The sequence below is a fragment of the Schistocerca gregaria genome, chromosome 1 (assembly GCF_023897955.1).
Source record: "Schistocerca gregaria isolate iqSchGreg1 chromosome 1, iqSchGreg1.2, whole genome shotgun sequence".
Classification (NCBI taxonomy): Eukaryota; Metazoa; Arthropoda; class Insecta; order Orthoptera; family Acrididae; genus Schistocerca; species Schistocerca gregaria.
The window spans coordinates 492,849,347-492,876,929 of record NC_064920.1 but is presented as its reverse complement, the minus strand read 5'-3'; the positions used below and the strand labels follow the sequence as shown (position 1 = coordinate 492,876,929).

Here is a 27,583-nt window from a genome sequence, read left to right as displayed (position 1 = left end):
GACAAGGCAAGGAAAACGTGAAGAAATCGATGAAGAAATGATCGTTGGAAGAACTAATTTAGCATACTGCAATGTCAAAATGACCTTCGGTGAAATTGAAAGTAAGTGTGTCCACATGTTAGATTGCGATGGGAATCTAACTGTTAAATGTAAAGGAGAGACCAGAGAGTTGGAAGGAGTACATTCAAAGCCTCTGCGAGGAAGAGGGTTTAACTGATGACGTGATGTGAGCAGAAATGGGGGTCGATGTGGAAGAAATTGGGATGCAGTATTAGAGACGGAGTTTAACAGAGCTTTGCTGGACTTGCGATCAAATACGGCGGCTGGGATAGATAATATTCTTTTACTATTTCTAAAGTCATTAGGGGAAGTGGCAATAAAATGAAAGTTCAAGTTGTGTTATAGAATCTACGAGACTGGATACTGGAGACTATGTATTTCTGTATTTGGTAATTTTCCTGAATTACAGTTTTTGTGGGTAGTTGTTGCTGCACTACGGAATTTTTAAGTCGGTGTTGATGTCTGTTGGTCTGTAATTCATGTCCATAAGGTAGAACGACAGCCATTGCTTTTTAGTGGTCATCTGTGTTCTGTGTATCTGATATTGCAGTTTCTGCTTGTCTGTCCTGTGTAAATTGATTGTCAGTCCTGACATGTCAGTTGGTAAACAACGTACGTATTGTGTTTGTCGATTTTTGTCCTTAGTTTCTATGCATTGAGTTATCTGTTCTGTAGACATTTATTAGATAACATTTTTGAGTGTTTTGCCTGTCTTTCAGGGACGTTGTTGTAAGTGAGCGTGTACCATTTGCTTGTTGTTGTGGTGATTTCTCTTCACGTGTACTTGTTTGTATGTTCAGCGTGTCTGTGTTTGTGTGTTGGTAATTTTGTGTTGTAGGTGGTCCCTTTATTATTTTTTTATTTTTGTGATTCAGTTTGTCTGCAGCCTATAGCCATTTGGTTAATTGTCTGTAATTAATATTTGTAGTTGTCTTCAGTGAGAGGAGTTTTATTCACTCTGTGAACCATGTGTTGGAAACCGATTTGTACGTACGTAATCGGGTGAATTAAGTTTAAGTGTGTGTGGGTGTACTGATAATGGTGCGTTCCCTGAATATGGAGAATTGGTGTTGGTTGTTATGTCTGTTTAACAGACTCAAGAGCTTGTAAGGATGTTACATGGTAGGTTATTGCTGTTTATTGCGCCGGTTCCGAGTTAAATGGGATTGCGCAAGCAAATTTAAGCGGCCCGCAAGGAAAAGTGTAGCCAAAAGTGTTCTTCGTTTGGTTTCCTAAAACCGAACAAGAGAGCGATACAAAAATTGGACGTGATATAGTAGGAAGGATCAGACCCCATCCAAGGCTAAGCTGCCTCGTGTGCTGTCATCTATGGTACGAGAACAACTGACTCTAATCAAAGGTTGGGTCGGAACTCTTGAATTTGGTGAGCACAACGGACTGATTGGCTAACTTCAATGATAATTGGTCGGAACTCTTGAATTTGGTGAGCACAACGGACTGATTGGCTAACTTCAATGATAATTAACTAGGAAACGGCGCATAATACCTAATTTTTTCTTAAAAATTATTTCTCAGCACAACTTACCCCGAAACAGCCTTAGAAGTCTTTCAGATTGTTTTGACCACCCTGTAGTTGTACTTACGATCTGAAGGTGGGTGAAACCTCGAAACGCATCTTGGCTAGACAGTTTAAAAGCGCGTCTGGTTGCTGTACTTCAAGTTATTCAATCAGTAGCCCTAGTGCTATCAAGAATATGCGTCAACTGTTAACTACCTTTTTATTTCCTTGATTAGAGGACTTGGCAGAATACATTCTTATTAATGAATATCTTGCGTTATTCATATTACCTATTAGTGAACTATCTGTATCGTAGAAAAGATAACAGCAACACCAACAAAGGACGGCACTTACCCGTATTCGCTCTTCCGACTCATTTTATCACAAGAAGCAATTCGGTCAAGTTTTCACAAGACATAATTTGTAAATTATCTAATAGTTCCTTTTAAATTATTTCAGTCAGTTTTCTTTTCATGTGAATTCAACACAAAGCTAATTATGTTGAACGAAACATGCTCGAAACGCGTTGCAAAATACTAAATCGTAACAAAATAATGAAGGTAACTGGCAGCAGTGCAAAACAAATAATTTAATAGACTTCATCATGCCTACGTATGGTCAAATACAATTTTTATGATATACATGCAGAATAAGTTTTATAGTATCTACTCATTGGAGTCTCCCAAACAACAACGTCGTACGATTTAACTCAGTTTCTCTTTATACTGTTCATTTGTAACTACATTGAACTTTACGTAGAGTTTATGCATATCGTGTGAAACTTGAACCTTTTTCGTTATGCTCTCGCATGTTTCCTATTACAAAGTCTGTGGAATATGTGAGGCGAAGTTCTTATGCGTGACTCATCTTTCCGTCAGTCTGCACTTATTTCCCGCGACCACTGCATTATTGTGACTTCAACACTTGGCATCGCTATCTAATTTTGGAGTAATTTAAATTCAGATTCATAACGCTTATTCATCCGACCTGGGGAAAGAGAGGATGGAGAACAAATTTAAAGGTAATTGTGACAGGACTCTGTGAAACCTAATTAAACCGCGGAGATTGCAGTATGGCGGGAATCTTCTTAGGATTATTGCTGCCGCGGTTGAATTAACTACTTTCTGTATGACAAGTGAAACGCGCGGAAACTCATCGCATTTTGGGCAAAGTTGAAATTAATTTGCACCAATAAAATGAGATGAAATGGTAAGCTGAATAAAATTAAAAATAGCTGAGCTGACCACAGATAAATTTAACATTGCAAATGGAAAAGTCATTTATTTAATTCAGACGCCAGTCTCTTTTTGCCAGCATTTATCCCATCGCAAAGGGTCCAATATTTAAATGATTTGGCGTATTTATTTTATTTTTAAATTTGTCGCCGTGTGCCTTTCCTCTTGCTGCAGTCGCTAGTTACCCTAATGACGGGCACTCGTGTGCGTCGCCTTTTTGCGAATCGTATGAACATTGTTGTGTATGTTGCTGTGTATTATCTGTTTTTGTATCGTGTTTACTGAGGCAGAGGTGGGTAACAATGGAGCATTTGTCTACAAGTGTGTGAAAATCCGCCTTATCCCGTGCTCCAAGGCTCACAACAAATTCCAGAAAACTTTTATGTGCGTTCTGGAGTATATTAATAAGTGTAGCAAAAACGTATGAAAAAGCGGTAAATTGTTACAATGCTTCTCAACATTGTTCTTATATGGCTTTTGTTGGAAGCTTCATATGAACACGACTTGCAGTAGTTAAGCGTCAGCCACTTGCACTGGTTGTAAATGAGGATGTGTTATGCCCAGGAACATTGTCAAACACGATCGTTTTGCTGGTCCAGAGACGTAGTGCGGAGGGATAACGTTGCGTGGGCGTACTGACCTCAAAATCTTTGAACATGGTACACTCATTCACCAACGTTACTACGAAACTGTATTCCTTCCCCATGTGTGCCTTTTTAGGGCTGCATTCGGTTCTGAATTCATTTTTAGGATTTAGTTCCTCAATCGGTAAAAATGGAACACTTTTAGGATTACTTAGTTGTCCCGCTGCCTGCCTGTCTGTCTGTCTATTCGACTGATCGAAACCTTTTTTCTGAGAAACAGGTAAAAGTATCACGTTGAAGATTATTTCACATATTGAGGTCTATGTTCCCTTGGCTATTTAAACAAGTGAAGCTTCTAAGTCGACACGATTGAAAGATGTGGCCGTCTATATTTTCAAACTCGCAAACTGACTCAGCATAACCTACACGGTACTACCCGTTTACTTATAATAATAAACTTTCCCAAGAAGCAAGGTTTCACAGTACAAAAAAAATCCGAAAATTGGTAATCTGTAGGTACATCACCAGAATTTTTTTGTGATTTCTTGTCAGATTGTCTGCCTATACGTCTGTCAAGACCCATTTCTCTCAGGAACCGGTAGACGTATAAAGTGAAAATTTGTGTCACGTACTGATCTCTATAGTCCTTTGGGGTGCAAAAATAATAAGCTTCTAAGTCCATGCCCTCAAAAGGTAAGGCCATGTATGTCACATGATTTGATACTCACAAACTCACTCATTAAAACCTATAGATTACTTCCCCGGTAACTTAGAACCATGAGATTTGGTAAGAATAAAGGTTTTGCAATGCACATAAAGAACCCATATCTTTCCAGTGTCAGTGTCGATAACAATGAGCAGTCTTCATGATTCTCGATTCCCAGAGTAATTGAAATGCCGATATACATAATTTTTCAGGGAACCCTTAGTACGCTTGTTCTACTCTCACATGGACAGTTATTTATGGATTACGATGTGAAGTCTCACCGAACAGCGCAGGCGGAGGAGCTCTTGGAACGAGAGGATATTCGGCAAGTGGTTTGGCCCAATCGTTCCCCCCTGACAAAAATCCCGTCGAGTACATTCCGAAGCTTTCCACACCAGTGCACATCGGGTAATGTGATAAGCGTGGTAGAAAATGGAGAAAGTCGAGTTTCAGACTGCTGTTAAATATTTTCATTGTGGAAGATTCGGCTACTTCGAAGATGAAAAGCGATGAGTTTATGGAATCTTTCAGTCCAAATTCTAGGGAAAGGCTGCTTGATGATGCTAGTTTATTAATACTGTTGCTTTATCGCCGCTCGGAGTGGCCGCGTGGTTTGAGGCGCCATGTCACGGATTTCGCGGCCCATCTCTCCGGAGGCCCGAGTCCACCCTCGGACATCGGTGTGTGTTGTTCTTAGCATAAGTTAGTTTAAGTTAAAGTATTGGCTATGTCTAGGGACGGATGACCTCAGCAGTCTGGTCCCCTAGGAATTCACATATACATTTTTTTAGCTCTATCAAGGATAGTATAAACTGTTAATTATTACCTGGAAAAATTAGATTATTCGATTAATTTTTTGTTTATTTGAAATTGTAGCTGCTCAGTACTGCAGCACGCCGCTATAGCAGCAAAACATAATGGCAGAGCCTTTTGATTAAGTAAACTTCCGTGATGTAATTCGTTTGCTGCTTTTGAAGGGGAACAACGCTACAAAAAGCCATGCTGACTTGACAGAAGCTTACAATATTAAGGTAACGTTATGTAACGTGTGACACAGAGGTTGAGTGACCATAGACACTTTCTTTGTAGTCAAACAAATCTAAAGAATGAAGAATCGGGAATTACAAGCAAAGTGGAGGCCCTGGTCCTCAAAAGATCGGCTTATCACAAACAAAGCGACTGTAGAAAAAGTGGAAATTGCTCATGGATCAGTTTTAGTGATATTGCAAAATATTTTGATGACAGAAGTCGCCTCACGCTGTGCTCTGCGCTTGCTCACAACCTTTCATAACGCCCAGCGAAACGAGATAACAGGGGAAACGTTGCAGCTATGTCAAGATTGTTTAGCCGCGCAATCAAAGTGAAGAAGTGCTCGATATTCATTATGATCCAGAGGTAAAGTGGCAAAGCAAAGCAATGGAAACACATAGTTTCACCACCGCCGAAATAGGTGACAGCACAGTTATCATCATGCAAAGTGATGAGTATCTTTTTGGACTGCCCTGGTGTGGTGCTAGCAGATGATGCTCGTAAGCGGCAAACCATCACAGGAGCATGCTACCAAACTCTTCTGACAAGGTTACGAAAGGCTGTCTAGACGACGCGTCCCGGAAAGCTATCCAAAAATTCGTTTTTGCTCTACGGTGTCGCCATAGGGCCTTCTGCACAGCGCACCATCCCATGTGTTGCTTCTTTGGGCTACCAAATTTTGTACTACACCCTGAATTCTCTCTTTCCTTAGATGAAGAAAACATTAATGGGCAGGCATTTACAGAATCACTACGAGGTGATTTTCAAGTTGATGGGTTTCCATAACAGCCAAAATGTAAACTTCTGTCTCTGCTGTATCTCGGCTACCCGGCAAACGCCGCGCAGCGGGTGGCATACTCAGCAGGCTGACAAGATTGAGCGCTCTTCTCGCCAGAAGGCGTCAGCAGCATCGCCATCAGAAGTGGCTGGTCCCGCGAACCTACTTGCTTCCGCGGGAGTCACTGTGCACAGATAGTTCAAACAGTATCCTGACGCCTCCATCGTATTTAGGCCGCAGCTCAGTCGTGACAGGACAGTTTGCTCAGAGAGAGCTCCTTGTGTCAAACGCTGACAGCAGTCACAGTCTTCCTTAGGAAGGACCAAGATTGAACAGTGAACTTCCAATTGTTAGTACTTTAAAACATTCGTACTGAGTCCAGATCTCAAACTTTTAATTATTTCAGCTCTGGCCTTCTGCTAGTCAAGCATTTATTTTCTCTCTTCCTGTAACTTTAAGCGAACCAAACAAAATTTAAGTTTTTTGTAAATAAAACTACCGAAAGGGGACTTAAGCTTAGGTTCAACTCGTATTATTGCTTTCGAACTGAGAAGCGTACTTTTTATGTGTTCGCGAATAACCGAATGAACTTCTTACGCATTGTTTACCTGGGAATTAATCTCTATGTAGCGCTACCTAGATGATAGATATCACTCTCCGCCAAGTTATTCGTCATCGGGAAAAGGTATCGCCTTGTAGGGTAAATAGGTAGAAAAGGAGCAACACCACCATAAAGTTTTCATGTTAACAGTTCAATACATTTTCGAGTTGATAATGAAAACCTTATGATTAACTTTTGTACTGTTCCTGAACGTTCTATGAATAAATTAGCTACTACGAAGGGAGAGGGGGCTTTCTTTAACATCTCCATCCATCTCCTCATAAAAGTTACCATTAAACGGAAAATTAGGTGCCAGATGCTCAAATAAAGCTGTGATGTTTTGGCAAACTGTTGGCCACTAAGTGACAAAGAATCCTTTAAAGGTTAATTGATATGTTATGACAACATGTCAAAAGCCACCAGCATATCCATATTATTTAGCCTGATGTTGCTAAGTCCCGGAAAAAAATCCGTAGATTTACGATCGTGGTATCTACATTTAAATATACTGCCGGAAAAAATTAATACACCTGGGAAGGCGACGTCTATTTTGATCCGATGATGGCATATGCCACTTGGGATATACTGGATGTACTGATGATTGTTTCAGCGCCGTCCGCCAACAGGTAACGTAGCGTGCATAGCTACCAGAGCGCCATCTATGTCCATCTTTTAATACGGAATGTAGATAACCAGAAGGCACAGTGTGGTGCAGACATGAGTATGAAGCGGGTAACGATGCCACTAAGATGCGCCTTTCTTCCCACAGTCAAATGAGCTTTTTTGAAAGGGGACAAATTGTGATCTTCTGAGTGGTGGTCTAGTCCTTTCAGAGAAATGCAAAGCAAGTAGGACGTGCTGCGTCAGTTGTCAGTGGTCACTTGAATATTCTCACACCTCTAAACGAGATTCTAGAAGTCCAGGCAGCACAGCCGCCCGTCAAGATCGTCGTATTGTAAGGGCAGCAATCTTGAATGAAATGGGAACCTCTGAAAGGGTGTACTGTATATTTTCCGGCACTGCATTTGGCATAACGATACGTTGGTGATCCAGTACTGCTCGTTACTGACCGCATAGACACATCCTCTAGACGCTCTTACTTATCCATCTCATGATTTTTTTTCCTTTTTTTTGGTTTACCTGCTTTCTGAATGGTTTGATGCGGCCCGTCACGACTTCCTCTCCTGTGACAACATCTTCATCTGAGAGTAGCACTTGCAGTCTACGTCCTCAATTATTTGTTGGATTTATTCCAATATCTGTCTTCCTCTACAGTTTTGCCCTCTACAACTCCCTCTAGTATCATAGAAGACATTCCTTCAAGTGTTAACAGATGTCCTATCTCCCTGCCCCTTCTCTTTGTCAGTATTTTCCACATATTCATTTCCTCTTAGATTCTGTGCAGAACCTCCTCGTTCCTTACTTTATCAGTCTACCTAATTTTCAACAATTACCTGTAGCAACACATCTCAGATGCTTAGATTCTCTTCTGTTCTGGTTTTACGACAGTCCGTGTTCCACATCCGCACAATGCTGTACCCCAGACGTACATTCTCAGAAATTTCTTCCTCAAATCAAGATCTCTGTTTGATACTAGTACCATTCTCTTGCCCGGGAATGACCTTTTGTCAGGGCTATATGCTTTTGATGTCCTTGCCACAGTTCGTTGTTGGTTATTTTGCTGCCTACATAGAAGAATTCCTTAACTTCTTCGGCTTCGTGACCGCCAATCCTGATGTTAAGTTTCTCGTTGTTCTTATTTCTGCTACTCCTCATTACTTTCATCTTTCTTCGATTTATTCTCAATCCGTATTCTATACTCATTAAATAATTCATTCTATTCAACAGTTCATGTAATTCTTCCTCACTTTCACTCAGGAGAGCAATGTCATCAGCGAATCGTATCAACGATATCCTTTCACCTTGAATTTTAATTCCTTTCTTTTATTTCCATCATTGCTTCTTCGATGTATACATCTACATCTACATCCATACTCCGCAAGCACTTGACGGAGTGTGGCGGAGGGTGCCCTGAGTACCTCTATCGGTTCTCCCTTCTATTCCAGTCTCGTATTGTTCGTGGAAAGAAGGACTGTCGGTATACCCCTGTGTGGGCTCTAATCTCTCTGATTTTATCCTCATGGTCTCTTCGCGAGATATACGTAGGAGGGAGCAATATACTGCTTGACTCTTCGGTGAAGGTATGTTCTCGAAACTTGAACAAAAGCCCGTAGCGAGCTACTGAGCGTCTCTCTGGCAGAGTCTTCCACTGGAGTTTATCTATCATCTCCGTAACGTTTTCGCGATTACTAAATTATCCTGTAACGAAGCGCGCTGATCTCCGTTGGATCTTCTCTATCTCTTCTATCAACCCTATATGGTACGGATCCGACACTGGTGAGCAGTATTCAAGCAGTGGGCGAACAAGCGTACTGTAACCTACTTCCTTTGTTTTCGGATTGCATTTCCTTAGGATTCTTCCAATGAATCTCAGTCTGGCATCTGCTTTACCGACGTTCAACTTTATATGATCATTCCATTTTAAATCACTCCTAATTCCTACTCCCAGATAATTTATAGAATTAACTGCTTCCAGTTGCTGACCAGCTATTTTGTAGCTAAATGATAAGGGATCTATCTTTCTATGTACTCGCAGCGCATTAGACTTGTCTACATTGAGATTCAATTGCCATTCCCTGCACCATGCGTCAATTCGCTGCAGATCCTTCTGCATTTCAGTACAATTTTTCATTGTTGCAACCTCTCGATACACCACAACATCATCTGCAAAAAGCCTCAGTGAACTTCCGATGTCATCCACCAGGTCATTTATGTATATTGTGAATAGCAACGGTCCAATGACACTCCCCTGCGGCACACCTGAAATCACTCTTTCGTCGGAAGACTTCTCTCCATTGAGAATGACATGCTGCGTTCTGTTATCTAGGAACTCCTCCATCCAATCACACAATTGGTCTGATAGTCCGTATGCTCTTACTTTGTTCATTAAACGACTGTGGGGAACTGTGTCAAACGCCTTGCGGAAGTGAAGAAACACGGCATCTACCTGTGAACCCGTGTCTAAGGCCCTCTGAGTCTCGTGGACGAATAGCGCGAGCTGGGTTTCACACGACCGTCTTTTTCGAAACCCATGCTGATTCTTACAGAGTAGATTTCTCGTCTCCAGAAAAGTCATTATACTCGAACATAATACGTGTTCCAAAATTCTACAACTGATCGACGTTAGAGATATAGGTGTATAGTTCTGCACATCTGTTCGACTTCCCTTCTTGAAAACGGGGATGACCTGTGCCCTTTTCCAATACTTTGGAACGCTTCGCTCTTCTAGAGACCTACGGTACACCGCTGCAAGAAGGGGGGCAAGTTCCTTCGCGTACTGTGTGTAAAATCTATATATACTATAGATATACTAGATATACTAGATACTAGATATACTATATCTATATACTAGATATACTATACATATACTATAGATCTACATATACTATAGATTAAACAAGAGGGGCGAAAGACTACCTCCCTGTCTTACACCCTTTTTTATCCGAGAGTTTCGTTCTTGGTCGTCCACTCTTACTATTCACTCTTGGATGTTGTACATATTGTATATGACCCGTCTCTCCCCCATTTTTCTCATAATTTCGAACATCTTGCACCATTTTACGTTGTCGAACGGTTTTTCCAGGTCGACAAATCCTATGAACGTGTCTTGATTTGGCTTTAGTCTTGTTTCCATTATCAAGCGCATCGTCAGGGTTGCCCCTCTTGTGCATTTACCTTTTCGAAACCCAAACTGTTCGTGATCTAGCACATTCTCAAATTTCTATTCCATTCTCCTGTATATTATTCTTGTCAGCAACTTAGATGAAAGAGCTATTAATCTCATTATGTGATAATTCTCGAACTTGTCAGCTCTTGCACTCTTCGGGATAGTGTGGATGATATTTTTTCGGAAGCCATATGACATGTCGCCAGACTCATACATTCTACACACCAACGTGAATTCTTGCCATTCTCTCGATGATTTTAGAAATTCTGGTGGAATGTTATCTATCCCTTCTGTCTTAATTGATCTGCACTCCTCTAAAGCTCTCTTAAATTATGATTCTAATGCTGGATCCACTGTCTCTTCTAAACCGACTCCTGTCTCTTCTTTTATCACATCAGACAAATCTTTCTCCCCCTCATAGAGGTCTTCAATGTACTCTTTATACCAGTCCGCTCTCTTTTCTGCATTTAACAGTGTAATTCCCGTGTTACCACCCTTGTTTTTAATATCACGGTAGGCTGTTTTGAGTTTCCTTTACGCTGAGTCAGTTCTTCCGACATTTATTTCTTTTTCAATTTCTTCACATTTTTCATGCAGCCATTTCGTCTTAGCCCTTCTGCACTTCCTATTGATTTCATTCCTCATAGAGTTGTATTTCTGCATTCCTGAGTATGCCTGAACATTTTTCTATTTCCTTTCTTTCATCGATCATCTGAAGTATTTCTTCCGTTACCCATGGTTTCTTCGCAGTTACATTCTTTGTACCTGTGTTGTTCTTTCCAAATTCTGTGAGTGCCCTCTTTAGAGATGTCCATTCCTCTTCATCTGTACTGCCTACTTAGATACTCCTTATTGCTGTATCTATAACCCTAGAGAACTTCATGCGTATCTCGTCAGCCCTTAGTACTTCTGTATCTCAGTTCTTTGCGTATTGATTCTTACTAACTAATCTCTTTAATTTCAGGCTACTCATCATTACTACTTCATTGTGATCTGAGTCTATATTCTGATTTCAGAATCTCTGTCTGACCATTATGTAATCTAACTGAAGTCTTCCCCTATTACCCGGTCTTTTACAAGTATACTTCCTCCTTTTGGGATTCTTGACAGAGTATTCGCTATTACTAGCTGAAATTTATTACAGAATTCAATCAGTCTTTCTCCTCTCCCGTTTCTTGTCCCAAGCACATATTATCCTTTAACCATTTCTTCTGCTACTTCCCTTAAAACTGCATTCCAGGCCCCCCTGATCGTTAGATTTTTGTCTCTCTTTACGTACTACACTAGCTTTTCAACATCCTCATATATTCTCTGCCTCTCTCCATCTTCAGCTTGTGACGTTGGTATTTATACCAGAACTATCTTTGTCGGTGTTGGTTTACTGTCGATTCTGATAAGAACAATCCTATTACTGAACTGTTCCCAGTAACACACCCTTTGCCCTTCCTTTCTATTGATAACAAACCATACTCCAGTTATACCAATTTCTGCTGCTCCAGTTATATCAATTTCTGTTGCTGTTGATATTACTATGTACTCATCTGATCAGAAATCCTAGTCTTCTTTCCATTTAACTTCGCTGAAACCGTTTTACATCTAGAGTGAGCATTTGTATTTCCCTTTTTAGATTTTGTGCCCTGAACCTCTGTCCGCTCATCCGCCATTTTTGACAAGGCCATTGGGGAATGAGAGTTACTTCTTTTACCCTATTTCTTCGGCCACCATGCTGATTATTAATCAGAATTTAATCGGTGACGTGTTTCGAACAAGGGACCAAAGACGTTTTGCTTACTAATCAATGACACTACCCCCTTTTTTTTCGTTGAACTCATTTTGCTCTATATTGTTCGTTAAATTTGTTCATGGCGGACGTCCGATGACCCTCGTTCAGGATGTTCATTCATCCGTTCACACAGCTTTTTATTACAGATGCTAGCTTAACTCTCTGACCGAACACGCTGAGCTACCGTGCCGGCAGACAATTGCACCATCGTAGCACTATGTTTCTTTTTGTTGATCTCATTTTGTTCGTTACAGTTGTATTCCATTTGTTCGGGGCAGACGTCCTATGACGTCGGTTTAAGTTCTTCGTTGATCCATTCACTCAGTTTTTTTTATTGCAGAGGGCATATAACCCCCTGACCGAACACGCTGAGCTACCGTGCCGGCCATGGAACACTTTACGATTTTGCGTGTGATCCTTGCCCAGGGGCCATGTTAATCTTCTACGTATCGTTCCAATTTTACTATATGTACCGCCGAAGCGAGTACGGATGCATCGGGTTTGAATATTCTTAGACGTTTATGATATTGTGGGCGGTTTCCCACATCCGCATAGATGAATACCGGCTTCTGTCACATCCCGCCTGTGTTACACGATTCGTAAATGTTTAGGAAACGTCCGCACACTTCCACATGGGAAAAGATTGGACACAGACACAAATATACCAACCGTGGTGCGAAGGTGGGGTTGAAGGGGCGAAAGGACGGCGATAGGAAGAGCATCCGGTCACCCCGTACCGCTAACAGTGACAAATCCAGATAAACTCGCCGACTCCTCGAAAAAACAGGACAAGCCCAGGAAAAAGAACGATGTGTTGATAGCACTGGATGGGAGGTGCATATTTTAGGCTTTGATCTACGCGTAAGCCGCAAGAGGGACTCGTTTGCCATCGTTTATCTAGTTATGAACATTATGACCTCCCCGTCCACACTACATAATATCGTGAGCCCGTCCATGCAAACCTGTAATGTTGTTACGTTACACAGTTACAGGATCCAGGAGCGTCGCAGTGTGGAAAAGGTGATAACTATTTTTTTTTTTTGTTTTGCTTGTGTGCTAGCCACTCGGAGCGAACCTTCTGAAGCGGAGGAGGAATACCGGGAAAAAGGAGGAAAAAAGAAACAAACCGACCCCACGTCGAACAAAATGGAAATATGGGGCTTCTTAACTAGATTACTGAGTGATGTTTGTGTGTTCTGTAGGAATACGCGCACTGTAGGCTGAAAGAGCAGAATGTCATTTGTCATGAGGAAGCTTCCAATACGAATTCTGTGTTCGGAATAACTGGAAGTATTTCTGGGCGAGCATTGTTTTTCTTTTTTTTTCTCTCTCTCTCTGGCAGTTGCTCAGATTAGTATGCGAGTGTTACGAGATTTCTCTCGTAGAATGCTAGCAGCTGCACGTTGATAATTTAAATTTATTAACCTATGAACCAGCGCCAATGGTGAATTGTAAGCTTGGAAGTTAGAACAGTATTTTCACCAAATGGACGTAACCAAAAGAATTTCCAACTTCCTTGGCGACGTATGAATTTTTGAGATTTAGGCTGTTTTCCTCGGTAAGATTATATGCCTGATGTTTCGTTTCCTGCGCTGAGACAGGCACTGCGCTAGAGGTATTTAAATTTTCCAACTTTGTTTTCAACTCCAGTATCAAGGAATGAAGAGTGTTATAAATTTAAATACCAAAAAAGTTTTTTTTCATGAGTAGTGGCTTTCGGAAGAAGCAAGCCGACTGTCGAAAATCAATTTTGGCTGACTAGTTTAGATGTTTAGGTCTGAATAGATTTTGCTAACATGGTTAAATAAGGGCTCTGCATTATTCTCAAATGAGTTTGAAAATCAGCTGTTCGAGTTCCCTATTTAGTTTGTACATTTGCCGCTTCTTTTCCCTTCAGTATAGGAGGTGGACAACTTTTTGCTGAATATAGTGTATTCTCTTTTCCTTCGCTACACAAATGGCGACTTGTTCAGTTCATCTAATATTATTGAAAAGCAATTAGAAACCTGAAACCATAAGTATGATTCAAAAATAGAGGAATGTTTACGTGAGAGCAAACACAGATGGTGGTAGAGAAAATGTGACACAAAAACTGCGGTTTTAGAATTGATATTTCAGTATTTACATGATCATCTAGAGGCGATATTGGAAAATTGATTTACGTTAAGCACATTCGGAAGCCACATGTAATCGCATATCTGATGTGAGACATTCCTGTTGATATTTCTTCTCAGTTAACAGTACATACTCGTGATAACTAAAAATGTAGGGAGTATTTCCTGCATTGCAGTTAACAGAACTGCGATTAGGACAACGTAGTTCACTGACGTCAGGTTAGTCTGACGTATGCACGGCAGTCCTTTTAGTTCTTATCAGTCTTTCTACTGGTTTTATGCGGCCCATCACGCCTTTCTCTCCAATGTGATCGTCCCGTCTCAGGCTCACCACTTACGCCAAACGTCCTCTGTTATTTGTTTGGCCTATTCCAATTTCCGTCTTCAACTACAGCTTCCGCCTATTGTAGCTACACATATCCTTACGTCGTGGCCCTCTTCTAGTCGTTTTTCCCTTTCCTCGCCGATTCTTCGTTGTACCTCCTCATTTCTAATCCTATCAGTTCATTGAATTTTCAGCCTCGTGCAGCCACATCTTCCTACTATACGGGCTACACTAACCTGAGCATTTATGCAAAGTATGCATCTTCGTGACTTCGCTGCGCAAACACGGTCCCATTAAATGTCGATCGTGCAACCGCATAAATTCCGCTTCTTCTCTTTTTAATATTTCGGCGCACACCGTTCGGCTATCTTCAGAGTCAACCGAAGGACTGACGCACCAGCATTTTTTTTCCTTCAAGGTTATTTCATCCCCCACGCCTACTGCCGGATACCCTGACTTTTCCAAGCTAAAACTGGTATCTTTATTAACTGAATTCATCGCAAAACGAAATGCAACTTCTTATTTCACATCAAATTGCAAAAGATAAAGTAGAGGCTAACATTTTGATATTTTCGTACAGCACAGCGTGACCAACGTCAGTGCAGTGCTCTGCAAAGGTCGATTTGTGGAGCTGTAAGAGCCGGGTATACCTGCGGTACGTCTTTCATGGCCTGCACGAGTCGTCTGCCCGATGTATGAAAGGCCACACTCGCAGTGGATCTCGTAACATCAACCTCCCGGAGCATCAAATCATCTTTAATGTGACCCAAGAGTGCTGCTGTCTCGTTGGACGGCGACAAATAACTTTTACTATGACGAACCGTCCTATTTTCGACGCATTCCCACATACGGCAAGAAAGCTATGAATTTAAATGTTTCTGTACCTTTTTTGCATCCCATATGCCCACCTTTTGTTTGCTCATAGCGCCTTGTGTATATGAGTTGGAGAACTCCAGTTGGCTAGGAAAACCCTCATTAAGCGTAGAAGCTCATTCTCCAGACTGCGCTCGTAATCAATTGCACGTAAATATAAATTAGTATTTAATATTGATTGGCGACTCCAAAGAGTGCTGTGTGAACAACGATCATATACGTGAAATCAGAAGGCCGTATAATGACAGCAAAATCGATTTTCTATATCATAGTGATCATCTTCAGTGCTGTAGTGTACAAATTAAACACATAGGCACTGGTGTCAAGTTATTATCAGTAACCAAAGCTATGAAACGATCACAATAATAATTAGCTATTTAATAACTAACTTTTGAAACGTACTGGCGATATCGCCATGAGTAGTTCCTTGTCGCCCTTGGAACGAAATTTGTTTATGCAGGATGCCGAGGAAAAGACCATGGCATCTGATAGCTGTACAATACTCAAGAATAAGACAAACAAGTGTGTTGTAAGACATTTATTTAGTGGGTGAATTACATTTCCTTAAGATTCGTCTTATGAATCTGTGAGACATCTGCTTTTCCTCTTATTCGTTTTATGTGGTTATTCTTTTTAAGGTCGCGTCCGACGGATACTCCTAAATACACTCCTGGAAATGGAAAAAAGAACACATTGACACCGGTGTGTCAGACCCACCATACTTGCTCCGGACACTGCGAGAGGGCTGTACAAGCAATGATCACACGCACGGTACAGCGGACACACCAGGAACCACGGTGTTGGCCGTCGAATGGCTCTAGCTGCGCAGCATTTGTGCACCGCCGCCGTCAATGTCAACCAGTTTGCCGTGGCATACGGAGCTCCATCGCAGTCTTTAACACTGGTAGTATGCCGCGACAGTGTGGACGTGAACCGTATGTGCAGGTGACGGACTTTGAGCGAGGGCGTATAGTGGGCATGCGGGAGGCCGGGTGGACGTACCGCCGAATTGCTCAACACGTGGGGCGTGAGGTCTCCACAGTACATCGATGTTGTCGCCAGTGGTCGGCGGAAGGTGCACGTGCCCGTCGACCTGGGACCGGACCGCAGCGACGCACGGATGCACGCCAAGACCGTAGGATCCTACGCAGTGCCGTAGGGGACCGCACCGCCACTTCCCACCAAATTAGGGACACTGTTGCTCCTGGGGTATCGGCGAGGACCATTCGCAACCGTTTCCATGAAGCTGGGGTACGGTCCCGCACACCGTTAGGCCGTCTTCCGCTCACGCCCCAACATCGTGCAGCCCGCCTCCAGTGGTGTCGCGACAGGAATGAATGGAGGGACGAATGGAGACGTGTCGTCTTCAGCGATGAGAGTCGCTTCTGCCTTGGTGCCAATGATGGTCGTATGCGTGTTTGGCGCCGTGCAGGTGAGCGCCACAATCAGGACTGCATACGACCGAGGCACACAGGGCCAACACCCGGCATCATGGTGTGGGGAGCGATCTCCTACACTGGCCGTACACCTCTGGTGATCGTCGAGGGGACACTGAATAGTGCACGATACATCCAAACCGTCATCGAACCCATCGTTCTACCATTCCTAGACCGGCAAGGGAACTTTCTGTTTCAACAGGACAATGCACGTCCGCATGTATCCCGTGCCACCTAACGTGCTCTAGAAGGTGTAAGTCAACTACCCTGGCCAGCAAGATCTCCGGATCTGTCCCCCATTGAGCATGTTTGGGACTGGATGAAGCGTCGTCTCACGCGGTCTGCACGTCCAGCACGAACGCTGGTCCAACTGAGGCGCCAGGTGGAAATGGCATGGCAAGCCGTTCCACAGGACTACATCCAGCATCTCTACGATCGTCTCCATGGGAGAATAGCAGCCTGCATTGCTGCGAAAGGTAGATATACACTGTACTAGTGCCGACATTGCGCATGCTCTGTTGCCTGTGTCTATGTGCCTGTGGTTCTGTCAGTGTGATCATGTGATGTATCTGACCCCAGGAATGTGTCAATAAAGTTTCCCCTTCCTGGGACAATGAATTCACGGTGTTCTTATTTCAATTTCCAGGAGTGTATTTTACGGTGGATAGTGTTTCCATCAATTTGTCGTCAATAATGTAGCTGTACAGAGGAGAATTTCTTTTCCTATGTTTTCTCCATATGTTACTTTTGTTTACGTTCAGGTCAACTGCCAGGGCTTGCACCTTTCATTAATTCTCTAGAGGTCAGCGTGAAACATATACTGGCTTCTAGCGTTGCTCTTTGTTGCAGACAACCGTATCACCTGTGCACAAACTTACAGAGCATCCGTCGCTTTCTAGTAGATCATTTAAATACATTGTAAACAGTAAAGGTCCTACAGCACTTTCTTTAGGTGCTCTGGAAATTACTTTTAAATCTGCCGAATTTGTTTATTTAAGAGTGATTAAGAGTGACTTGTTGAGTTCTACCTGCAACAAGGTCTTGAGTCCAGTCGCATATCTGTTGAGATACCCGATAAGCTCGTATTTTTCGCACTGAACGACAGTACTCGAAGGTGTCCAATGCCTTGTGGAAGTCAAGGAAAACGGCACCAACCTGAGTGTTGTTGTCTACAGTGCTATGGATCTCGTGGAGGACCACAGCGTGCTGAGTTTTGCAAGATCTCTATTTGCGGTATCCATGTTGACTTTTATAGAGGAGACCTTCATTCTCCAGAAACGTCACAATTTTTGAGCATAAAACATGTTCCCTATTCTAGGGCTGAGTGAATTTAATGAATAGGTCTCTAGGTACAGGGGGAAGCCTACGTATGTTTTATAGCTAGGGCACATCTAGATTTTCAACTGTAGTTACTTTTGCTTTTATCAAGAGAGCGATGTACATGAGGACAATATTATGGAAATGGAAGGGGATGTAGATAAAGATGAAATGGGAGATACGATACTGCGTGAAGAGTTTGACAGAGCACTGAAAGACCTGAGTCGAAACAAGGCCCCCGGAGCAGACAACATTCCATTGGAACTACTGACGGCCTTGGGAGAGCCAGTCCTGACAGAACTCTACCATCTGGTGAGCAAGATGTATGAAACAGGCGAAATACCCTCAGACTTCAAGAAGAATATAATAATTCCAATCCCAAAGAAAGCAGGTGTTGACAGATGTGAAAATTACCGAACAATCAGTTTAATAAGCCACAACTGCAAAATACTAACACGAATTCCTTACAGACGAATGGAAAAACTAGTAGAATCCGACCTCGGGGAAGATCAGTTTGGATTCCCTAGAAATACTGGAGCGCGTGAGGCAATACTGACCTTACGACTTATCTTAGAAGAAAGAATAAGGAAAGGCAAACCTACGTTTCTAGCATTTGTAGACTTACAGAAAGCTTTTGACAATGTTGGCTGGAATACTCTCTTCCAAATTCTAAAGGTGGCAGGGGTAAAATACAGGGAGCGAAAGGCTATTTACAATTTGTACAGAAACCAGATGGCAGTTATTAGAGTCGAGGGACATGAAAGGGAAGCAGTGGTTGGGAAGGGAGTGAGACAGGGTTGTAGCCTCTCCCCGATGTTATTCAATCTGTATACTGAGCAAGCAGTAAAGGAAACAAAAGAAAAATTAGGAGTAGGTATTAAAATCCACGGAGAAGAAATCAAAACTTTGAGGTTCGCCTATGACATTGTAATTCTGTGAGAGACAGCAAAGGACTTGGAAGAGCAGTTGAACGGAATGGACAGCGTCTTGAAAGGAGGATATAAGATGATCATCAACAAAAGCAAAACGAGGATAATGGAATGTAGTCGGATTAAGTCGGGTGATGCTGAGGGAATTAGATTAGGAAATGATACACTTAAAGTAGTAAAGGAGTTTTGCTATTTGGGGAGCAAAATAACTAATGATGGCCGAAGTAGAGAGGATATAAAATGTAGATTGGGAATGGCAAGGAAAGCGTTTCTGAAGAAGAGAAATTTGTTAACATCGAGTATAGATTTAAGTGTCAGGAAGTCATTTCTGAAAGTATTTGTATGGAGTGTAACCATGTATGGAAGTGAAACATGGACGATAAATAGCTTGGGCAAGAAGAGAATAGAAGCTTTCGAAATGTGGTGCTACACAAGAATGCTGAAGATTAGATGGGTAGATCACATAACTAATGAAGAGGTATTGAACAGAATTGGGGAGAAGAGGGGCTTGTGGCACAAGTTGACTAGAAGAAGGGATCGGTTGGTAGGACATGTTCTGAGGCATCAAGGGATCACCAATTTAGTATTGTAGGGCAGCGTGGAGGGTAAAAATTGTAGAGGGAGACCAAGAAATGAATATACTTCGCAGATTCAGAAGTATGTGGGTTGCAGTAAGTACTGGAAGATGAAGAAGCTTGCACAGGATAGGGTAGCATGGAGAGCTGCATCAAACCAGTCTCAGGACTGAAGACCGCAACAACAACAACAACAACATTGAATCAACTACATTATGTCATTTCCTGCGAGGTTCTTACAGTTGGTGTTCTAACGGGCCTGGCATATGCCATTCGAAACTCAAGTAATCCGATTTGCATTTATTTTAGCTCACTTATAGTGAAGGAAATTATATAGAACTTGGTGTTCTGTTTGTGTCAAACGCAAAAATATTATTCACGTTAACAGAAGCAAATTACCAACGTGAAAAAATGAATTTATCTTTAATCACTGTCGTGTAACCCGTTTTCATGTGCAAGCGTTACGGGGTACATTGGCATACTTGAACGAAATATGATCTTACTGAGGACTGGACCATATTTGTGAGTGGAATCAGGATTTTACTCTGCTGTGTCTTTGGAACGCGGAACAACATGTGCTGTCCTAAATTGTTCGGTTTATTATATCGTTCGGAAGGTGGAAGGTTCATTCGATCACGCACAATAGTCTATAGCATTCGTATTTTAATAAGTGTAACGTTTGCAGACGTGAAAGTTTACATTTTAAAGATGTATAAATGCGTACCTGAGGCTACTATAATTGAAACGCTGTGACATTTGTTGAAGTGTTAGCTTACAATTGATCCACAACCCTGCTTACATATGGAAGTAATATCGTGATGAATGAATCACAGCCGTTTCACATGTCATCCTTTCTGGAATACATACTGGGGAGGCTTAAAGTTTAACTCAGGACATTGGTGTACAGTCTTGTGATCTCATATTTTATACCATCATCTTCCCTTTCTTTGTGGTCAAATAAAGACTACGAAAATTTCTGTCGTCAGCAATCTTTGAAATGGTTATCTCTAATATTTGCGCCACCATGCAAGCGTCAGTAAGCCTTCCGACGGATCACAAGAAGAGGTCTATGACAAACCGCTTGTTCATTCACAGAGTTGATACGTTGTGATGGACCAGAGGTAGGCCACAGTTCAAAATCAAGATTAGTTCCTTAGTAAAGTAACCAGTCTATTATATTCTTGTCACTATATTTTTAATTTCTGTAATATAAAGCGAAAATCCACGATTGGAAGAAAAAGGAAATGTCAAATAAGAAAAGGAGGAAACGTAGTGTTAAGTAGCGACTCAGAAAGTGTTTAAGACCTAATCATCATGAGACTGCAAAATGTGATGAAAGTGAGCTCAGTGAAGAAAAGAAGGCAGAACTACCAGTACTTCAAGGGATGAGTAAATGAGTGACTTCTATGATGTCACGGGGAAAGTTATCCCATAGTCGGTTGATTGCGACACTGAAGGCTGAGCATAACATTATGATGATTGATTTACTTTCATAAAATGAGGATCGGGTTTTTGTAAGTCTTACTGATGGGGCAAAATTGAATTTGGGAACAGATACCTGTAGTTATGATTAAGGAGTTTTCGGCCGAGCCGTCTTAGAATACGGTAAATATGACTTCTTACTGTGTCATCAGGAAGCTCTCTGCAGGCAGTTTCAATCCGGGGCGTTTGAGTGATGTCTCACACAGAGATGTAGGGAATCATTATCATGCTGGGAATTGTTATTGTGAATACTGAACATTGAAATAGTTGAACATGGGCGCTGCAAGGATACGAACCGTTTCCCTTTTGATATCATTGGAGAAAAGTTTTGTGTTCTTTTGTAAGATGCGAAGTGAAGTTTGTGTTTCTTTGCAAGTCGTGAAGTGAAGCTCGTACTTACGGGCACACATAGTATTTTCAGCCTAGTTTGATTGTTCACTCAGTATTTCAACAAGGTGTCTAAGTGACGAACTGTGTGGGCTTTCCGTGTTGTTTAGTGATTTCCTAAAGCGATCCAAGCAAAAGCGAGATGATGAATCAGAAGTTCTCCTGTCTTTATGGAGTTCTGCTAAGTCAAATTTTGTTGGCTTGAACATAATGGAGTTTATAGGTACGATTAAAAGGTCAAGTCTGGCGCTGACATGCCATTGAAGATGATTTTCGATAGTATAATTACAGTGAGAGAGTACAGAGGATATGCCGTTTATATAAAGGAAAATTAACAGCGACTCTAACACCTTTTTGGGGCGCCTGATGGTACCCACCCTGATTTCATCATTTACTTGTGTTATTTGATCACTGGTCACAATTATTTTGCAAATTATTCCTAGCTCTCGAAGAGGATCAAAAGCATGCGTTTGCATTTTTTTTTAATTTTTACGATTAGCATTCTAAATCTACACTAGTTTCGCAGTATTTCCATATGAGGAATATCATTCTTTTTACATTCCATGGAACCTGACAAGAAATGAATTTATGACATTAACGATGATGATGCACGCAATATAGACCACGCTCCTCTGCCAGCTAGCACTGAGGTAGAAAATCAGACGCACACGCGGTTAATCCCGATTCTTCGACGTGTCAGTCACGAGGAAATGATTAGCAGCATCAACGTGCTTCCTCATTACGTTCCCAGAGGGCTGACTCGTTCATCACCATCGTCTGCTAGCCTGTTACGGGGTGCTAACGCACTCTTCGTTGACAACAAGACAAGTGATGGAGAGGCAGCGTTGAGGCAAAATACTGAGCTCACTTTACAACTGACTGACCGTCTCACTGACGAAGTATCAGTACGTTTAAAGCCACTGAAAATAATGCCCATACTCAAATGTTATCAAGAGGATAACTGCCGTGATTTTTGAACCGACGTGTCTACTTTGGAATGTGCGAAGTTGCCAGAGGAACGTTAGTCAACAGAAAGTACAAACCTAATCCAAGAATAAGCTAATCTTTCCTGTGGCAAATAATTGCGGTCTTAGACACAGATACGTACAGACGACGCACGACCCTGTCTTTGTTGTGCTAAGCTTTGAAACCGCGTCACGTGACGGAGGACACGTGACGTGGAATCAACAGTTACAAAGTTTTTTCTCATTTGTAGCTGAAATTGAGTACTGATTTTAGAAAGTGAACGATATGTTGTATTAGTGTTACCTAATGTTTACATTTGGCCGGGTAAAAAGGAAACAAACAGTTAGAACCATTGTACTGATAGTCTTTCTCCTTTTTAGAAGCAACAGATGAACAATTCAGCGAATTCCTGTGTTTGGTGTGCATGATAGTAATTTATTTCACCGCTGCCACAGAAGTAGAAGAAATGGTTCAAATGCCTCTGAGCACTATGGGACTTAACATCTGTGGTCATCAGTCCCCTAGAACGTAGAACTACTTAAACCTAACTAACCTAAGGACATCACACACATCCATGCCCGAGGCAGGATTCGAACCTGCGACCGTAGCGGTCGCGCTGTTTCGGACTGAGCGCCTAGAACCGCTAGACCACCGCGGCCGGCGAAGTAGAAGACAAAAAGTCAGTTAGACATTAATATTTCTTTTCCTGACGATTGCTCAGCGGTACGTGTGATTTTTTTTTTTTTTTGCTTTTATAAGAAGTGACATACGTTTCTGCACATAATGTTTAGTTTTTGCAGAAAATTAAAGTTTGTGTTTAATGACTTTTGGATAAATTAGTGCAGAGATCGAAACATTCCATACAAGAAGCGTAACACATTATAACACATTTTTTAGTTAGAGACTAATACTCTATTTTCTCAAAATCTTCGTCATTCATCGAGTTTTAGAGCCACGGCCAATGTTTATTTATGAGATAGCAATATAATGACCCAAATCGTTGAATTATTATTATTTTGACACAAATAAATACTCTCAATGTAAGACCGTTAAAGTTCGCTAGGCAACGATATCTCTAGGCTTCAGTCTGTAAATTCACTGTTTTTATCTGGAAAAATGTGGTCGAAAATTTTTTTATGTGTCAAAACAACTCTACCTGTGAAATGAAAAATTACTTTCTCTCACATATCTTTCGGTTCAACAAAGCGGTATGCAATATTTCACCACTGTAATGTGGAAACATTTACTGACCATACTAAAACAAAGTTAACAGCATTTCACAAGTCGCCTGCAAACGCATGCTGCCACCAGTCAGCTGATTGAGACGATGCGTTTAATTTGTTGGTCTTATGTGAGGTCTAAGATTGTAGTGATAGAGAAAACCAAACTAAGCACTTCTTAAAATTGTTTCAAAATCTCAAAGACCAACAAATATAAAATTCTACAGTTAATCTGTACTCTGTACCTCAGTGAGACAGAAGCCATAGTTCTGTGTAACCACTGAAATTCCAAAGCTGAGACCGACTACTGGCCAACTAGTGAGATGATATTAATGAGCAGTTGTTAGAAGAAATACCTTTGGGAAGATCGTGTTGCAATATCAAGATAAATTTGTTTTTGTGGTACGATGATTCGCAGAGGAGAATGCATTGATTGGAAAACTTCAACATTTTTTTACAGGCACAGCATATTTGGATTTCCTATAAGAAACTGTGCTGTTAGTGACTCTTAATGTGTTACGTACCTTAGTACTGGAGGGTCCTGTCAATGAGAAACTAACTCAGCGCTCTACACCTACCGAAACAACTGGGGAAACTGTCAAAATATCGCCAAAGAGACAACACTTCTAGAAACCCAAGTAAATAAGAAGGACTGAGACTGCCATTGTCTCTTTGTCCTTTTCCTTAATTGAGAAAATGCAAGTTGTGACGTGAAGTATCAGTGGTAGGAAACGTTACAACAACCGAAAAATGATCGGATCAGATGAAGTGTAACTAGTATACAAAGATAAAATTTTGGTTCATTTGTGCCATCACACATAACTTGGCATCGTCTCATATAAACTCCTGGAAATGGAAAAAAGAACACATTGACACCGGTGTGTCATACCCACCATACTTGCTCCGGACATTGTGAGAGGGCTGTACAAGCAAGGATCACACGCACGGCACAGCGGACACACCAGGAACCGCGGTGTTGGCCGTCGAATGGCGCTAGCTGCGCAGCATTTGTGCACCGCCGTCGTCAGTGTCAGCCAGTTTGCCGTGGCATACGGAGCTCCATCGCAGTCTTTAACACTGGTAGCATGCCGCGACAGCGTGGACGTGAACCGTATGTGCAGTTGACGGACTTTGAGCGAGGGCGTATAGTGGGCATGCGGGAGGCCGGGTGGACGTAGCCCCGAATTGCTCAACACGTGGGGCGTGAGGTCTCCACAGTACATCGATGTTGTCGCCAGTGGTCGGCGGAAGGTGCACGTGCCCGTCGACCTGGGACCGGACCGCAGCGACGCACGGATGCACGCCAAGACCGTAGGATCCTACGCCGTGCCCTAGGGGACCGCACCGCCACTTCCCAGCAAATTAGGGACACTGTTGCTCCTGGGGTATCGGCGAGGACCATTCGCAACCGTCTCCATGAAGCTGGGGTACGGTCCCGCATACCGGTAGGCCGTCTTCCGCTCACGCCCCAACATCGTGCAGCCCGCCTCCAGTGGTGTCGCGACAGGCGTGAATGGAGGGACGAATGGAGACGTGTCGTCTTCAGCGATGAGAGTCGCTTGTGCCTTGGTGCCAATGATGGTCGTATGCGTGTTTGGCGCCGTGCAGGTGAGCGCCACAATCAGGACTGCATACGACCGAGGCACACAGGGCCAACACCCGGCATCATGGTGTGGGAAGCGATCTCCTACACTGGCGGTACACCTCTGGTGATCGTCGAGGGGACACTGAATAGTGCACGGTACATCCAAACCGTCATCGAACCCATCGTTCTACCATTCCTAGACCGGCAAGGGAACTTGCTGTTCCAACAGGACAATGCACGTCCGCATGTATCCCGAGCCACCCAACGTGCTCTAGAAGGTGTAAGTCAACTACCCTGGCCAGCAAGATCTCCGGATCTGTCCCCCATTGAGCATGTTTCGGACTGGATGAAGCGTCGTCTCACGCGGTTTGCACGTCCAGCACGAACGCTGGTCCAACTGAGGCGCCAGGTGGGAATGGCATGGCAAGCCGTTCCACAGGACTACATCCAGCATCTCTACGATCGTCTCCATGGGAGAATAGCAGCCTGCATTGCTGCGAAAGGTAGATATACACTGTACTAGTGCCGACATTGTGCATGCTCTGTTGCCTGTGTCTATGTGACTGTGGTTCTGTCAGTGTGATCATGTGATGTATCTGACCCCAGGAATGTGTCAATAAAGTTTCGCCTTCCTGGGACAATGAATTCACGGTGTTCTTATTTCAATTTCCAGGAGCGTAGAATGTAATATTCTGCAATCTAGTGATGCTTGTTGTCCGTAAATTCGGTCTATTTGTCTCAAGTAATTGAAGGACTACTTTTTTCCAGCACTGGGACAGTTCAGGAAGACGTGAAGCAATTATTGCTGTACGCGTCCCAGTACAGCGCATGGTCGCCACCAATGGCCAACAGCGCATTATACCTGAAGTTCTTGGAATTATTAAGCTTCCTGACACGTTTCTACAGTTCATGTTGTTGCTCAATAAGAAATGATGTCTCCGGATTTGGGACAGTCAACGAATGCATCGGGCTACCTGCAGTATGTCTTCCAAGAGAATTTAAAGCATGGATAAAGCGACTCATGTTCAGAGAGCACTCTTGTTACGCATTTTGAGTGCTAGCTTTCTGTGTAATATAGTGTCTCCCAACTAAGCGTTAGCATTACCGTCCACAATGTGAAAAGAGTCTTCAGTGACACATATGACAACAAGGAATGACAAATGTCACGTATATACCTCCAGAATACAGTAAAACAATTTCAGATGACTTCACGATGGAGATTATGATGCACCATTAATCCAAATGCGTGATTTATTTAATTTGGAAACACCGTACGTTTCTTTAGGAGAGGGTCCTATTATCAGCTTGTAAAACAAGAAAAACGTAACTTAGCATTATTACACATATTAACATACAAGTATTGAAAATATTTCATTATAGCACATGTACTATTACGTAACTTAAAATTACTATGTCATCAGGCACAGTCCAACATAACAAGCAAGCAGCAAATCTGTATTGTACAACATTTGAGACTCACTATTACACGTATTACGGTATAAAGTTCGTAATTATCGATGGCGCTTAACGCTCTCACACACTTCTGTTTATTATCAAAACTCCGCTGCCAGTCACTCACCAAAGATGATGCTATCTTGTTAAATATACTTCAGTGCTACCAATTATACATCTGGTGACTTAAAAGCCTTTGAACGTCTGTATATCATGTTGCAGCAAAACCCAAAAGAAATCTACATCTACATCTACATCCATACTCCGCAAGCCACCTGACGGTGTGTGGCGGAGGGTACCCTGAGTACCTCTGTTGGTTCTCCCTTCTATTCCAGTCTCGTATTGTTCGTGGAAAGAAGGATTGTCGGTATGCCTCTGTGTGGGCTCTAATCTCTCTGATCTTATCCTCATGGTCTCTTCGCGAGATTAGCCGAGGTAATGTCGGGTGGTTTGTTTGTTTTATAAAATATGATAATTGTGTCATGTCTACCCGACAAATATTCTGTCGTTAAATCTAAATCACACATATGGCCAACTGGTAACTGGTCCGTCGTAATCTCCGTACTGATATCGTGATACAGTTGTACTATGACTTCAGAGTAGACAAAGTTCAGATGTATCTATCTATACAACCATGCTGTGCTGATTCCTACCCAAATACTTAGCCTACCATCATGATGTTTACAAGTTTCGAGCACTGATTTTACGTTGTTGTATGTTCCACTTTTTTATAGTAATGCTAACGGATCATCAATAAAACACCAATTCTGAGAAAAAAATACCTAAGTCCAGTGAGCTCCAATTTTAGACGTTTCTCCTCTTCCTTCATGTTCAGGCCCT

General features: G+C 42.2%; 1 protein-coding gene and 1 non-coding gene across 6 annotated transcripts in view; both read right to left on the bottom strand.

Annotated features, from left to right (window-relative positions):
- The window catches only part of LOC126353886 (potassium voltage-gated channel subfamily H member 8), a 1,477,332-nt gene that overhangs the window by 243,509 nt on the left and 1,206,240 nt on the right, over nucleotides 1-27,583 (bottom strand). The gene's annotated exons all lie outside the window — the stretch shown is intronic.
- Nucleotides 12,464-12,570, bottom strand: LOC126286575 (U6 spliceosomal RNA). Its single transcript, XR_007551708.1, has one exon. It is a non-coding gene; the product is annotated as a U6 spliceosomal RNA (small nuclear RNA).